Source organism: Glossina fuscipes, unplaced genomic scaffold (assembly GCF_014805625.2).
Source record: "Glossina fuscipes isolate IAEA_lab_2018 unplaced genomic scaffold, Yale_Gfus_2 28, whole genome shotgun sequence".
NCBI lineage: Eukaryota > Metazoa > Arthropoda > Insecta > Diptera > Glossinidae > Glossina > Glossina fuscipes.
The window spans coordinates 5559552-5573752 of NW_023998423.1; the positions used below are offsets into that span (position 1 = coordinate 5559552).

General features: G+C 33.8%; 1 protein-coding gene across 4 annotated transcripts in view; it reads right to left on the reverse strand.

Annotated features, from left to right (window-relative positions):
* Positions 1–14201, reverse strand: part of LOC119636137 (probable serine/threonine-protein kinase DDB_G0282963) — a 94146-nt gene that overhangs the window by 79663 nt on the left and 282 nt on the right. The window contains exons 1-2 of one of the 4 annotated variants that reach the window (XM_038031311.1): positions 11474–11826; positions 8417–8811 (exon numbers count right to left, since the gene is read on the reverse strand). The gene's annotated coding sequence lies outside the window, so the exon portion shown is untranslated. Of the gene's footprint in view, positions 1–8416; positions 8925–11473; positions 11827–14201 lie in introns of those variants that run through there. The other 3 variants (XM_038031314.1, XM_038031313.1, XM_038031312.1) reach the window with 3 other exon arrangements.

Sequence of the window (14201 nt, forward strand, 5' to 3'; positions counted from 1 at the left end):
TGTATTCCATATACTTTATGGGATTTTTGGAGCAATTGCGCAGAGAGACAGATGGACGGACGAACAGGTGAACATTTTTAGATGCATTCTGTATACTTTATGTGAATTTTGAAACTTGTTTCTGCCCCTTTTCAAGATATTGAAATAAGAAATTCAATTTTTATACACTATAATATTGGATAGGCGTGGTCAATTTTTGCAATTTTTGTAAAGGTACTACAGCATCACCTATAGAATGTATGTCGAAATTTTTGTACATTTGTCTGCTATTTTTTTTTTTTTTTTGAAAAAGGCAGGGAGGTGGGGGAGGTTAGGGGGCTCTTAGTTCGTATGATGCTATGATCTTGTCCTTGGAAAGATTTGGCTCATTTTCAATACCAACCTGCGTGCAAGAACTTGCAAAGGTTCTGCCTGATTTGAAGTCGATGGCTTCATTTTCACGGCCAGGACAATGTTTACAATAAACTTCAGGCCGACGGACATGCTTAAATCGATTCAGGATTTGGTGCTGATCAAGCATATATGTATTTTGTGAGGTCTTTGATGCTTCCCTCTGGGCGTTGCCAAACGTTTGGATAAAATGAATATATCCGTAAGCCTTCGGTGTTGGGTATCAAAATGTCAGTATAAATACTATTTATATGATAGTACACCATCATTCACTGCACTACACTGCCATCATTCGGTGGTGAGTAAAAGAGTTTTCAAAGATAATTTTAATTACAGTTTGCAATTCAGTTTTAATGAATTTTGCGTGCATTTAATTGAAATAATAATTAAACAACTAATTTATAAAAACAAAAAAAAAAAACCATAACAATTTTGTTAAAATTATTAAATTGGTATAACATGGACCATGTCCCGCGAGCACTTAATTAAAGTTAAGTGAATTAAAAATTCAAGTTCATCCTCGCGCTCCCTCAACATGGTCGCGTCATCAGTTTATCTGTACATTAACGAAGATAAGAATGCTTCAGGTCACTTTAACATACACATAAACTATTACTTCTTAGCTCTCATAATTCGATATCTCATTGCTGGCTTCTCGCTGGAACAACGCGCGCGAATAGTAAACTAGTAGCACTATGCAAGCATTATGAAGCAGTAAAGAGATATCAACGCCACTATCGATTGATGATGATAATAATAATGATTTAAAGAATTCAAGACCAATTTAACAGCACGTCTGCCATTACTCTTTTGAAAAACTTATACCTGTCTAGGCTTAATGCAGGTGGCTCTAAGCAAACATTTTTCGAGTGAGATCTCTCTGTTGTTTCATATCACTCGATAGTCTATATTTATGATGTGTTCCTTATAGGATTCCTCTTGGAAAGCCCGAAACTATTATCAATGCTATGATTAAAAGAACAAATAATACATAATTGTAAATACGTATGTAGTCCATTATACGTTGGTCTACTTACTATTATTAACTATCGCAGAATATCGCGTAAACACCATATATATAAGCAAAAGCAATAATAATAGAATAATAGAAATTTACATACGCTTTATAGGGAATCTTCTATAGCCATCGCTTTAAACTGAAATGATTCGGATTGGAAGCTATTACATAAAACGTGGATGTACCAGTCCGTTGACCCGATCCAATCTTCACTAAGAAATATTTTTGCAGATTTTTTTTTTCCAACCAACATGCTTTAGCTTTTAGTGTTCTGTAGCCTTGCCAACCAGGCAATGCCCTTCATCGTGAATCAACATTTAGACCCGTTACCAAGGGAAGAGAAGTATATTCACTTTGTCGAAACGTTTGCAACGGCCAGGAGGAAACATTAGAGACCCCCACAAAGCATACATATATTCTTGATCAGTATCAAATTCTAAATCAATTTAAGCATGTCCGTCTGTCCAATTGTCGGTCGGTCCATCCGTGTTAGTTCTGTTGTAAATATTCTCCTGGCCGCAAATAAGAAGCTATAGGCTTCAAATTTGACAGAAACATTGAAAATTCCGGTACGCAAGTTCGTGTTGAAAACGGGTCAAATTGATCCAGAGATACGTCTACAGCACCACGTAAATTGAGAATATCTCTGTTTTTCAAACGAAATGAAAAATTTATTTTTTTTTGCATTACTCATAAGTTATAGCAGATAAGTACACAAAAATTTGAACATATATTCTATGGGCGATGCTATAGAACCTAGTAATCGACCTAATCTACCCAATATTATAGTGTACCAACATTAGATTTTTTTTGCAATACCTTTGAAAGGAGTAGAATCCAGTTTCAAAAGCTCCGTAAAGTATAAAAATTCTTGGCCAGTTCTAAATTTGGAATGCACCTAAACATGTCCCCCTGTTCTACTGTTCATGTGTTTGTCTGTACAATTGTGCAGTATATAAATGGTAAACGTTGTTTCGCTAGCGAAAACGAATATATCGCCAACCAATTTGTAAAAGAAATTGGAAATGACCTAAAATTTTCGAAGGACACGCCCACAATTGCCACACGCCTGGGCGACGAAAACTTTTATTTTGAAAATAGAAAAAATTAGTTGCGCTTACTACATATTATGGAGCATTGGAAATATAATTCTTTTCCTGCTTTCGTCTTGTTTGGGATAACGGTGATGGGTGTAAAATATGCGATCACGACCGAATATAATTTTCTTACTTGTTAACACTTGTTATTTATTGTCTTAAACTCAGGCGCAGATTTTTTTCAACATTTAAACAAAAATGATAAATTTATGTATGCACATGAATACACTTTTGCATATGATTTAGTAACACAATACAAGATGGTAAACGCTTTATTTAAATTAAAGTGTAATAATTTGCAAAAAGAAGAAGAAGAAGAATGCAAAAAATTGCAATTGCATTTGATTTCTTGCATAATGAATTTAATTTACGTTTAAAAGCAAACGTCAAAGGATTTCATAAATTATTCATTCATTCAATCATTCGAACATTTATTAATTCATAATTTAGTTTAATATCTTCAAGAAAAGTGAAAGGAAAGGCAAAAAAAACGAAAAAGATTTGAAGAAATAATGGACATTCGAACCGTTAACGGGGGCTGTACAAAGCGGAATAATAGTAAATGACTCAGAAAGAGTACACAATGTATTCCACTCCTATTCTTAAGAAGGGTTGAAAAGCTCGTATTTTTAACTAAATTGAAAATAAGCCTGACCGAAGGATAGTCTGTAGCGCCTGTAGGCATGCGCATTAATTCCATTTGATAGAGCAGGCGAATAATTAACGCTGTGAGGGCTGTGTACATTTAAGGTGATTCTGCCTTTTCCTATGACGGCAAGGCGAGAAACAATAGCCAACGTTCATCATTTACGATTTGAATCCTATGCAATGGTACATAATAGTATATAAGGCGAATAGTATATAACGCGAGTAGCAAGATCTGCTTTAAAGCGAATTGAATAAAAGTCGAGAAGACTTTGTTTTTAGGGTGCAGCTCAACCAACCGAACAATACTTGAGGATAGACCCAGCAAGGCTAATGAATGGTCTTTTGATAACGTACACATTAGGCAAATCGTTCGAATAACGTTTGAACAAAACAAGACTACTTTTCGCTTTATCGTCAGTCTGCTTGTCAGTGTTCCGGACAAGAATCGATTCGCCTGAATAGCCAAATTTAGTAAAAACCGTGAAAATGAGTCGCAGTGTTCGCGGGTTCAAACCTGAAGTGCGCTACAGTTGCACAATTGGTAAAGGCTTAACACTTATCGATCGGGCTGCGGCCACCATCTCCCTATTTCTGCTGTGGCATTCGCCTTAAATAATTCTTTTTTTATCCAACTCTTTTTAAAATTCTCGAATCGAAGATCATATCCTAGTGCGAGCTATTGATCTATAATATACAACATTTGGCTGTGTATGAATGGAGGTCTCTGCTGCTATCATCGTTTTTGAGTCCAGGAGGGATATAACGAATTTGCTTGGATTTCACTACTACTCTCTACCGTCCTTAAACGATTTTTTCAATGAGTCAATCGCCCTGTAAGATCTTGACAAATGACCTTCAGTGTTCCTATTTATGAAACCAAGGTTCACACACTCTTAAGCTGAATGGCTTTCAACATAGCGTTCTTCGGATTTGGCAAATGTAAAAATATTTGGACTTAATCTTATAGTGTCTTTCACTTCAACTCGTATACGTACTACCGATTAACAGACATATGAGATAAATTGTTCTTGTTTAAGACAACTCTTGCAGATGTTTTCTGGCCAGTCCCAGCCTAGAACTCTGACGAATTTCTATACACTAATTGTACAAGCATCTAAATAGTCTTACGTCAGTTGAGGGATGAGTTTGCAGTTCTCCTTTTCGATCAACTTTTGAAGACAACGTATGAATTTGGCTCATATTTGTACCGTGATCTCAAAAAAAATTATCTCCCTTCGTGTTTTGTCACTTGACCTAAGCTTGATAACGAGAATCATAACCCAATTTTAAATCTAGTTGATGAGAGAGAAAGAGAAAGAGAGAGAGAGAGAGAGAGAGAGAGAGCGAGTTGTGTTATTTTTAAAGCGATTTTCATTTCCTCTTCGACTAATCAAACTAAGACCTTTGAACTTTTCTTCACATTTCGTCAACTTTCGCCCATTTTCATACAAGGAACATTTCTTTTTATGTTCTATGTGCTTGAACTTTGTCAGTGCATATCTAATAGTATTTTTATCAAAAAAAAAAAAAAAAGAACTCGCGTTTAAATTTTGCATTTTGCCAAATAACCGTTACTTACTAAATGGATTCATTGATGATGACTTTGTTTAGATGCGCCATACATAAGCACTTACCCAGATTTTCGTTTCCATTTTTAGTGCTTTTCCTGAGTGCTTGGTTTACAACGTAAAAATAACATAAACAATAAAACAATAACAACAACAACAACAATAATAATAATAAAAAATAATAATAATGGGAGTTTTGTAATGGTATAGATTGTATTTTGTATTTGTTCGTTGCACGGTTTAATGCATACTAAAAAGTTTTAGGCGAAGAAGCAAAACAAGCAAAAAACAATCAAATTGTGAAGAAATACAAACGAAACTAAACAACCAAAACAAAAAACAAATGTTGTTTTGTGCTTATGCTTCGCGATTGTGTTGTGCTTATGCTTTAATAGTGAACAACACTCATTTGACTGTTACATGATTTTGATGGGAATACATCTGAATGAATGAATGAATGCATTTTCGTATTGTTATTGTATTGTTTTCCTCCGTACAATTAACGCTTAGAATTCGAGTGTACACTAATTTTATCACACCATTTTGTAACACCTTCATTAATCGTCATCACCTTCATCACGCCTTCACAACGTTACGTAATGGAAACAAATGAAGACTAGCCCTGCCTTTCTCAAGCAAGATAATCATAGTGAATTGATTCGATCACTATCACTATGATCTGTATTAATTATCGCCTTAGATAAGTAGTGTGCCCTTAAAAACAGAATATAATTCATTTTACATGTCTTTCATGCAGAGAGAAACATGCAAGAAAGATTTTTTTCTTTCTTATCGTTGCATTATTGTCGAAAGCAAGCAATGCGTTGCTGCTTTGCTTTTTATCTTAAATTTAAGAGAAGAAAAAAAACAAAAACAGATAAACAAATAGAAAGAAAAACAAATCGTTAAAGCTGATTAATTGTCTCTGAAGAAAAACAAAAAAAAAAAAAAGACAAAAAATTTTAAATTAACTCAATGGGAAACATGTTTTCACCCAAAGGCTTGAGAAATTAAAGTCAAACGTTAACATATGCATAACAATTAATAGGGAAGATTATGTTTAGCTGAAGCAAAAAAAAAAAAAAAAAAAAATTAAACGTAATTTAATCGGATTTTTTAAGTTAAACCAACAGCTTAACTCCAAAACGAATCCATAAAAGTGCACGAAATGAATTCAAATAAACTCAAGGGGATATGAAAAAGAAGGACAATCTCTCATAAATGTTCCTTTCATGTAGAAAAGAAAAAAAACCTGATTATCGTATAAATTCGTCAATAAAATCCGATAAAAGCTGTGTACGTTTGTCCACTCGAAAAGCAGGAGACTTACGCCTATGCTGTTACCTGCAAATGAATAAAGTTTTCTTCGGTAAGTATTGATGAACAAATCAGTCACTAATTTTATGCGGGTGTGTTGTCGTCATATACGACAGGAACTAATCAAACCTATGTGTACTTAAAAAGCAATCCAAGTCGGCCAAGCAGTCTCCGTATTGCAACCTGTCTTTCCGTCAGCAAATCAAGTGTTTTAATCAAAATTTATGTACTCTGAGGAGTCAAAGTCGTCCCTCGTTTCGATCTCACATATCCTTCGCGTCAAAAGGGAGATTAGGGAGGTTAGGTTTAAGTTAGGATTAAGCTTCGATTAGGGAGGTTAGGTTTAAGTTAGGATTAAGCTTCGATTGTAGTAGTAAGTTGACATGACAGGCGACGGGATTGGGGAAACCCGATCAGAAAACAGCTGTTCACTGGGATAAGGTAGGGACGTTGTCAGAGACAACCTCGACGGAAGTTCGAATCAGGTAACTTCTACCGTCGTCCGAGTCGAAGAGTTCTGAATTGATTTCACGCGAAAGTTTTATTCTCTTGTTTTCTCTGTTCTCCTTGGCTAAGACACCGTCTTAGTAAATAGGAAATTTGAGGAAGTAAAATAAAAAAATAGCGAGCGAAACAATCCCCAAAAAAATAAATTTTCTTGTGAGAAGGATATCTGGCGACCGGGGAGTTAAACCTGCCTCATAGCATGTATAACCCATGATAGACGGCATACAAGGCTTATAGTGCATTGTACAAACGATAAGAGGCATACGAAAGCCCTAAAAACTGACCTTGATTTAGCACAGTCCTGACTGCTTGGCTCAGCCATGTACGCAATATTTTCATAACTCATGCTGTGTTAAGCTTGTTCTTCTTTACAAAATGGAAAATAGGGTTAAGAAAAAGTTCCCGATCTATGAACTCATGACAAAGATTTCGGCTCTATTTAGCAATATCCAGATCAGTCGCAGCAAATGAGGCATGCCATGTAGCCATTATTTTTATAGCTATCAGTAGGGGATTACGAATTTGCCCGCATTTTGTATATATATGAAAATAAACCCGAGAGATGCTACGATATCTATTTATACTTAACATTGTAGCAATATTTGCTGATCTATTCATTCGTCTGTCAATCCGTCCGTCTGTTCCTCTGCTTCTTTGCTCATATCTGATCTGCTGATCGGCTTGTCTGCGGAAAAGTCCATCCACATCTACCTGTTTAAATTTTTATCTGTCTTTTGATGTGTACAGTGGCGAGCAAACGTGGATGCACAATATTAAAAATTATATCAAAGCCATACAATTCCTGTAATTTTCGCATTATTATTTCCTAACTAACATTAAAGAATAAAAGAAAATGCAATTCATAAGCAAGTAAATAAGAACAAGTTAATCAAATCCAGTTTTATAAGTTTTGTTCTTATCTTTTTCAAGTATTGATACTTTTGAAGTTGTTTAGATTCCTCTTGCAATTTATGTCTAATGTTAAAGATGCAAGGAAAGGTTAGTAACCCTAGCCCCAGTTGAAAGAGGACATTCTTCAAAATAGGACATGCTTCTTAGAAAGTTGGCATGTCTCGTCGAACAGGACTTTTAAAAGACAGTGAACATCATGCTAGATCTCTAAGCGATGGAGATTAGAAGCAAAAATTCGATTAAAACTTGGAAAGCAGACGCAATGACACTGTATAAGAGTGTGGACAACGCATCGGCCATTATAAAAAATATTCTTAGTTGCAGTAATAAGAAAGACGGACACTTTCCTATTAGAAAAAAACACTAAAGTCCGTTTGGAATTTTGTAAGCATAACCAAAAATGGTCCGTGAAAGATTGGAAACGAGTAATATGATCAAAGGAAATCAAAGTTAACAGATTCCGCTCTGATAAGAAGGCATCGGGACCTGACTAAAGCTCGCCAGAAATCGTGCATAATTTCCTTGCATGTGTAACACCTTTGATTAGCTTTCTTAACAACCCTTTTGTGTTCAACTAATGGAACATTACTGTTTTTTCTTCCCCTTAAATATAGTTACACACTTCGCTTCATTTCGTCACCCTTAAAAATCATGCGTCAGAGGCCTTACAAGGTACATAAAATATATTTCTTTAGTAAAAAGAAAAAATATATTGAATAGTGAGTGACTAATACTGTCACGACTCAACGTTTTATATAGGAAATAACAAAAGCTTTGGATTATCTTAAGTCTTTCTTGAAAAAAAACTATATATTTACTCAATTGTTTAGTGAAAGCCTAAAGAGAGAAGGAAAGATTTTGTTCAAGATAAGAAGAAGAAGAAGAAGAAAAGTTCAATTAATATGAATCAACTAAACAAATGATGTGTAATGTTAATGATAAAAAGAACTCCAACTTACCGTTAGTAATAAGCGCATTACATGAAACTTAGCATCTGATGATGAAGTTTTTTGTTTTTTTTTTTTTTTTTTTTTGTGCCACCTTTACAGCTTTTTTTATTTTTATCTTCTTTTCTTTTTTCACTTTATTTAACGCGTTATTTTCCCTTCGCGATAGAAAATCCGAAATTTCATTCAAAATACAATAATTTTTGCATTGTTCTGTTTCCTCAATTCATGTTCATTTGTTCCACTATGATTTTGTAAAGAAAAGCCAAAAGCATTTTGCACTCGCTTCCAAGCAAATATATGAGATGCCGACAAATATCGATGACGTCATCGACATGAAGAGAACAAATTCATTCCAGAAGATTTTTGCAAGTGAGAACAGTATTAAGCCGATTAAATGCAGAAAGCTAGACAATATGTATATTAAAAAATAAAGGCCGGTCATTGCGTGGAACAGAAATTTTGCACAGGAATATTGTATTTCTAAAAAATATTTCTTTTTTCGAAATCTATTTTATTTTTTTTTTGCTTTTTTTTGCCTTATATCAAATCCGAAATAATATTTTTTGTTTTGTTTGTTTTTATTCGTTTTCTCCAGATTTGTAAAAATTTCCTACAATTTATAACAACAAAATCAAGCAAGAGATTTAAGATCGGTCGGGACCGAATTTTTTATACCCATCAACATTTACCCCAAAGAAAGACAAAAGAAGTAAAAGAACAAAATTCTCATGGAAGTGGGTGGAGTTGAGTTGAGTTCTATTTTTAAAATAAAGGTTTTTCACGTAGAGGTATGTGCGCGTTGTAGGCGTGACCTTTGAAAAATTTAGGTCAATTCCAAATTATTTTGTACATTTTTGCGTGATACCTTCATTTTCACACACAGGCAGAATATTTATCACAAATGGTACAAAGCTGCGCGAACGGACAGATGGACAAACGTTGAAGATTTGAAACTGCCGAAGGGTGTATGTACTTTATGGAATTTTTGAAGATTGTATCTGCGCGTGATACACTAGGATATTGGGTAGGCGTGGTCAACCGCGCATAGAATATGCGTTCAACCAACCAATTTTCCATTTCTTTTAAAAAACAGAAGTGTTCTGAGTTTACTATAGGCATGTCCTTCGACCGATTTGGCCCTTTTGCAATACCAACCTACGCACAAGAACTTCGTAGGTTTGCACAACTTAGCCTTTATCGATTAATCGCATATTTTGTAGAAATTCTACCCTACTTTCGCCGGCCGGTATATACGAGATTTGCTTTAAGATGAACTGAGACATAATAAAAAGAATGAATGAAAGCATTTCTAAAGTAAGCATTTTGGTGATTTATTCCCCTTACGCCCTGTTCTGTGTGCTACTTTGCTGCGTTGGTTTTTAAAAGTCACACATCTTTCAACTTTGTCAATACTGTGGATATTACCCATCTGGCCGTACGGAAATTAGAATTTTTTTAAGCATTTTTGAAATATCCTTTAAAATGCACACAATGAAAAAAACTCTCTAGAAATACTTATTCTCTAGCGAATTATTATACATCGTCGTCGTCGACTGTATATCTTTCAAAGAAGAATAATTTTATCTGATCCTGAATTTCTTTTATTATCTTTTTCCACACAATTCGCTTAAGTTAAAAAACATTTTAAATAAAAAAAAAAATCTATCTTAGACTTTATTTCCTCTCACCAATAATTTCCTATCTCAATTATTATGAAATCATTTTTGCCTTGGAATTGACCATTTGATTTCTTTTAACCAGTTTATGTCTTTTAATAAAAAAAAAAAACAAAAAAATTTATGACAAACAGCAAAGAAACATAACTAATATCAAAGAGGAAATGATTGTCATTTAAACTTTTTGTGTGTTGTCGCTACTCTAATAATCATTAGCCAAGAACGTACACATACGCGATCATTTAAAGTATCTACAAACACCTATCGGAAATCATTTATTTGAAAAGTGAATATTTTTCTTAAACGCAGTCGCTCTTAATGCATCGCTTGAGATTCTGGAATTTAAACTTGTTGATCTGTCAACGTTTTCTTAAGTCATAAAAAATTATAATAGAAAACGAGCACTCATCGCCCGTTCCGAAATATTTCGGAATTTATCCGTAAACTCCTCGCCATGCCAGTCGGGCACACAATGTATTGAGAACGGGATAGCAATACAATTTTTTTGATAAACGTGCATTTCGAACGCATTTGAAAGGTTGTTAACATATGTCTGATATCCGTCCGATTGATTGATTTCAAAAAAATTGCACAATTCACAAACTCTTTTCATTCATACATACATATCTATGTATCTGTATATAATAATGTGCTTAAAAAGTAAGTTAAATTGTGCGCTTATATTGAGTATTCGAATAGCAATGTATATCAATACATATATATGTATATATATATATATATATATATATATAGAAGTAAATTATGCAGTTATATGTGATATATGTAATATATTTTTATTTGACCGCACACTCAAGGGGTGCTGCTTGTAAGAACGATGGTGGTCAGGTGGACGGGTTATGTAGACGCAAAAGCAAAAGAAGCGAGGGTAGTGGTGTTCGTAACATACGTCTGCTGAGAGTATACGTTTCTTATAACTTTTTTAAAGATTCTTTTTCAAGCCTTCTTATGCCTTTCTCAGGAGATTCTTTTTGTAAACACAATAGCTGCCTGTTATTCAATGAATGGCTGATTCAACAAGTGAAGAAGGTCTCACAACATCTTTACACTCGCTTTACATACGACTACTACTACTTTTTGCATAGGTCAAAAAAAATCTAAGACTTTGAACTAATATTGACTTTGGACGCATTCTTTTCCTTTACATTTGTTATAAAAAAAAGAAAAGGAAAGATTTTTTCTTCTTTCTTTTCCACAATTTCTAATTACATGTTTTTTTTTAATTTACAAATTAATTGAATTACTGCTTTTTTATGTTTCGAGTAATTAAATTGGTATTTTTATATTTTATTATCTTATTTTATGTTCAGTAGAAGACTTGAAAACAAAAAAAAACACGTTTATGATTGTTTGCTATTTAGACAATTTTTACCTATAACTATTTCCATTTTTGATTTGTGCGATCTTATGAACCATTTATGCACCGCGTAAAACGTGGTCTAGATGTACCTCTGCTATCCATTGTGTAAACCTGGTGTACCTCTGTTATTAGTTTATGGATCCAAAAAAATATTCTTTGCTTAAAAATGTAACAAATTTTCTATACTTTCCTCGCCACCGTTTAGAAACTTTATATATATATAGTAGAAGCGATCAAAAAATTGAAAAGAAATTCGCTTAGATAGATGTTTTAAAAGTTCAGATGTCAATACCGCGTAAATCTGCCTCTGTCAAGTCAAACGCGATCAATGGAAATTAAAAACAAAGTTAACATCAATGGAAGTACACACACACACGCACACACACACGCTCGTATATATCTAACTTAGATGATACGAATCTAAAATTTGTAGCGAGATGAGATGATAATTTCAGTACCTTTCCAGTTATTATTATTTTCATAAGCATGCACATGTACATGTACAAAGATAACCTCATTAAAACCGCAGACATGCTTGCATATATGCCTATGTGTATGTTTTTCTTTTTATTATGGTTAAACTAACCACAATATTATTTTCACACTTGAAAGAGACGCATAATAAAAAAAAAAAAATCAATTCTGTAATAGTAGTAGTGCGATGTAAATAATAATAAGCGATTTAATAATAATATTCGGGAAACCTTTCTTCATTTATATGGGACATGCGGCGTTGAATGTGTTAATAAAAAACTCCATAATATCTAACCGCAACAATTGATATATTTATATATACATATATATATCTTCCTATTCGACTCTTTAATATGGGCACAGAGATTGACTAGAAATTTCGTAGACCGGCAGTAGAAAATCGCTGTAAGATTTTAGTAAGGGATTTCTACAATCAAGAGATAAACGTTTCCATTGATGTTTACAGAAGCTTAAGTAATCATCTTTGTTCACGATGTTCTGCAAGCAACATCATTGCAGATAAACGAGAATCCGCTTTAAACGAAAAGCGACCAAAAAAATTATTTTATAAGAACATTAGAGGCAACTAACTTTCAATGCAATTTCTAGGTCGAAGGATGTGGGATGGAAGAAATATTGCATGCTTGAAGGAGGCAGGCAGCAATGCTTTCGCTTTAGCTCCGACGAACAATGAGTTTAGGTACTCCTGGGGTCATTTTAGAAAATATGTGGTTTTCTTTTCAGACTAAGCAATGAAAAAGGCGGAGTTGATTGAAAATTGTTCCTCACATTTGGAATTCGCAAATGAGTAAAAACGGGATGTAATCGTTTCTTTTAGTTAATTGCTTCCCCTCTCCATCGAGGCTTCACTTAATGCGAGTAAGATCACTTTAACGTGCTAGCATAAGTCAACTTGACATTGGACAGTCCCGTACATTCTCTAGATCTGCCTGAATCAAGATTGTTCCCCTCTACTTCCCAAATACAAAAAAAATTTCTAAATAGCAAATGATTTTCCTAAAATGATGAATGCGTAGAACTTTATGGGAATACCACAAAATGGTAGTTGAGAGGCACATGGGGCTTAAGAGCGAAAATGCTGCTGAATAAAGCAATGTCGTCTACTTTCATCTACGCTTTCTTATCTACTCGATAGATCCTAGTAAGAATTAGTGACTACATTTCGTGTCCATATCAAGTTAGATAACGGTGTTGTTTCAACATTATACGAACTCTCTATAAGTTTTTGAACGCTAGTCGAACGGACAAGAATTGCCTTTTTCTGTACTACTTTACTGAGACAGCCACGTCAGGCAATCAGAGGTTGAAAGATTAGACATGATTTTTTTTTTTTTTAAAACGCATATCGTATATCGTATGCATACATAGGCAGGCATATATCCACTTGTACTGGTGCAGAAAAAAAATATCTATTTCTTCACAAATACTACATTTGCAAACTTACAACCAAACTTACATTCACACATGTCTTTGGATATATATAAGCATATGTGTAAACACGAATGTGTGCAACTAATGTGTCTAACACTACCTCGTATCGTTACCACAAAAATAAATCAGAGCATAAAGTAGGAGACGGCTTGATTTTAACACGAATAAATAATAAAAGAGAACAAGAAAGAACTTGGACAGGTTCTGGTATTCTGGCGTTCGGATGTCGGTTTGTATCTTTATATCTTAAACTACAAGTTCCTATACGTAAGTGTAAGTGTTTAAGCGTGTGTGTGTGTGTGTGTGTGTGTGTGTGTGTGTGTGTGTAAATGATTGCAACACTTCGCTTAAAACCTGAACTAAATAATCGGTTAAGTATAAATGCGGGAGAGACGCGACGGATGGGAGAATTTAGAGAATCACCCATTTTTTTATTTATCTCAATTTTCTTCTCGTGTTCTCATTCACAGTTTTAAAGTTACTATTGTGCAGCATAAGTGTTTTGGATATAATTCGTCGTTTTTGTCTTTTCTTATTTAAAAGCAAAATTATTTTCAAACATTTTATATGAAATGGATTTTCGAATTGCAGAAAATCGCATAAGATTTTTATAGAATTTCAATCCATTGTTTTCCCCTCTCCCTCTTAGTTTGTTAAATAAAACCCGTTTTTATATTTCATTTTATTTTTTTTTTTTTTTTTCTTTCGCTTTTTGTTTTTTTTGTTATGAAATATCTTGCGATGCTTTTGATGATGGTACAAAACACAAATCTGAAAACAATCGAATACAAAAAAAAAAAAAAAAAAAAAAAAC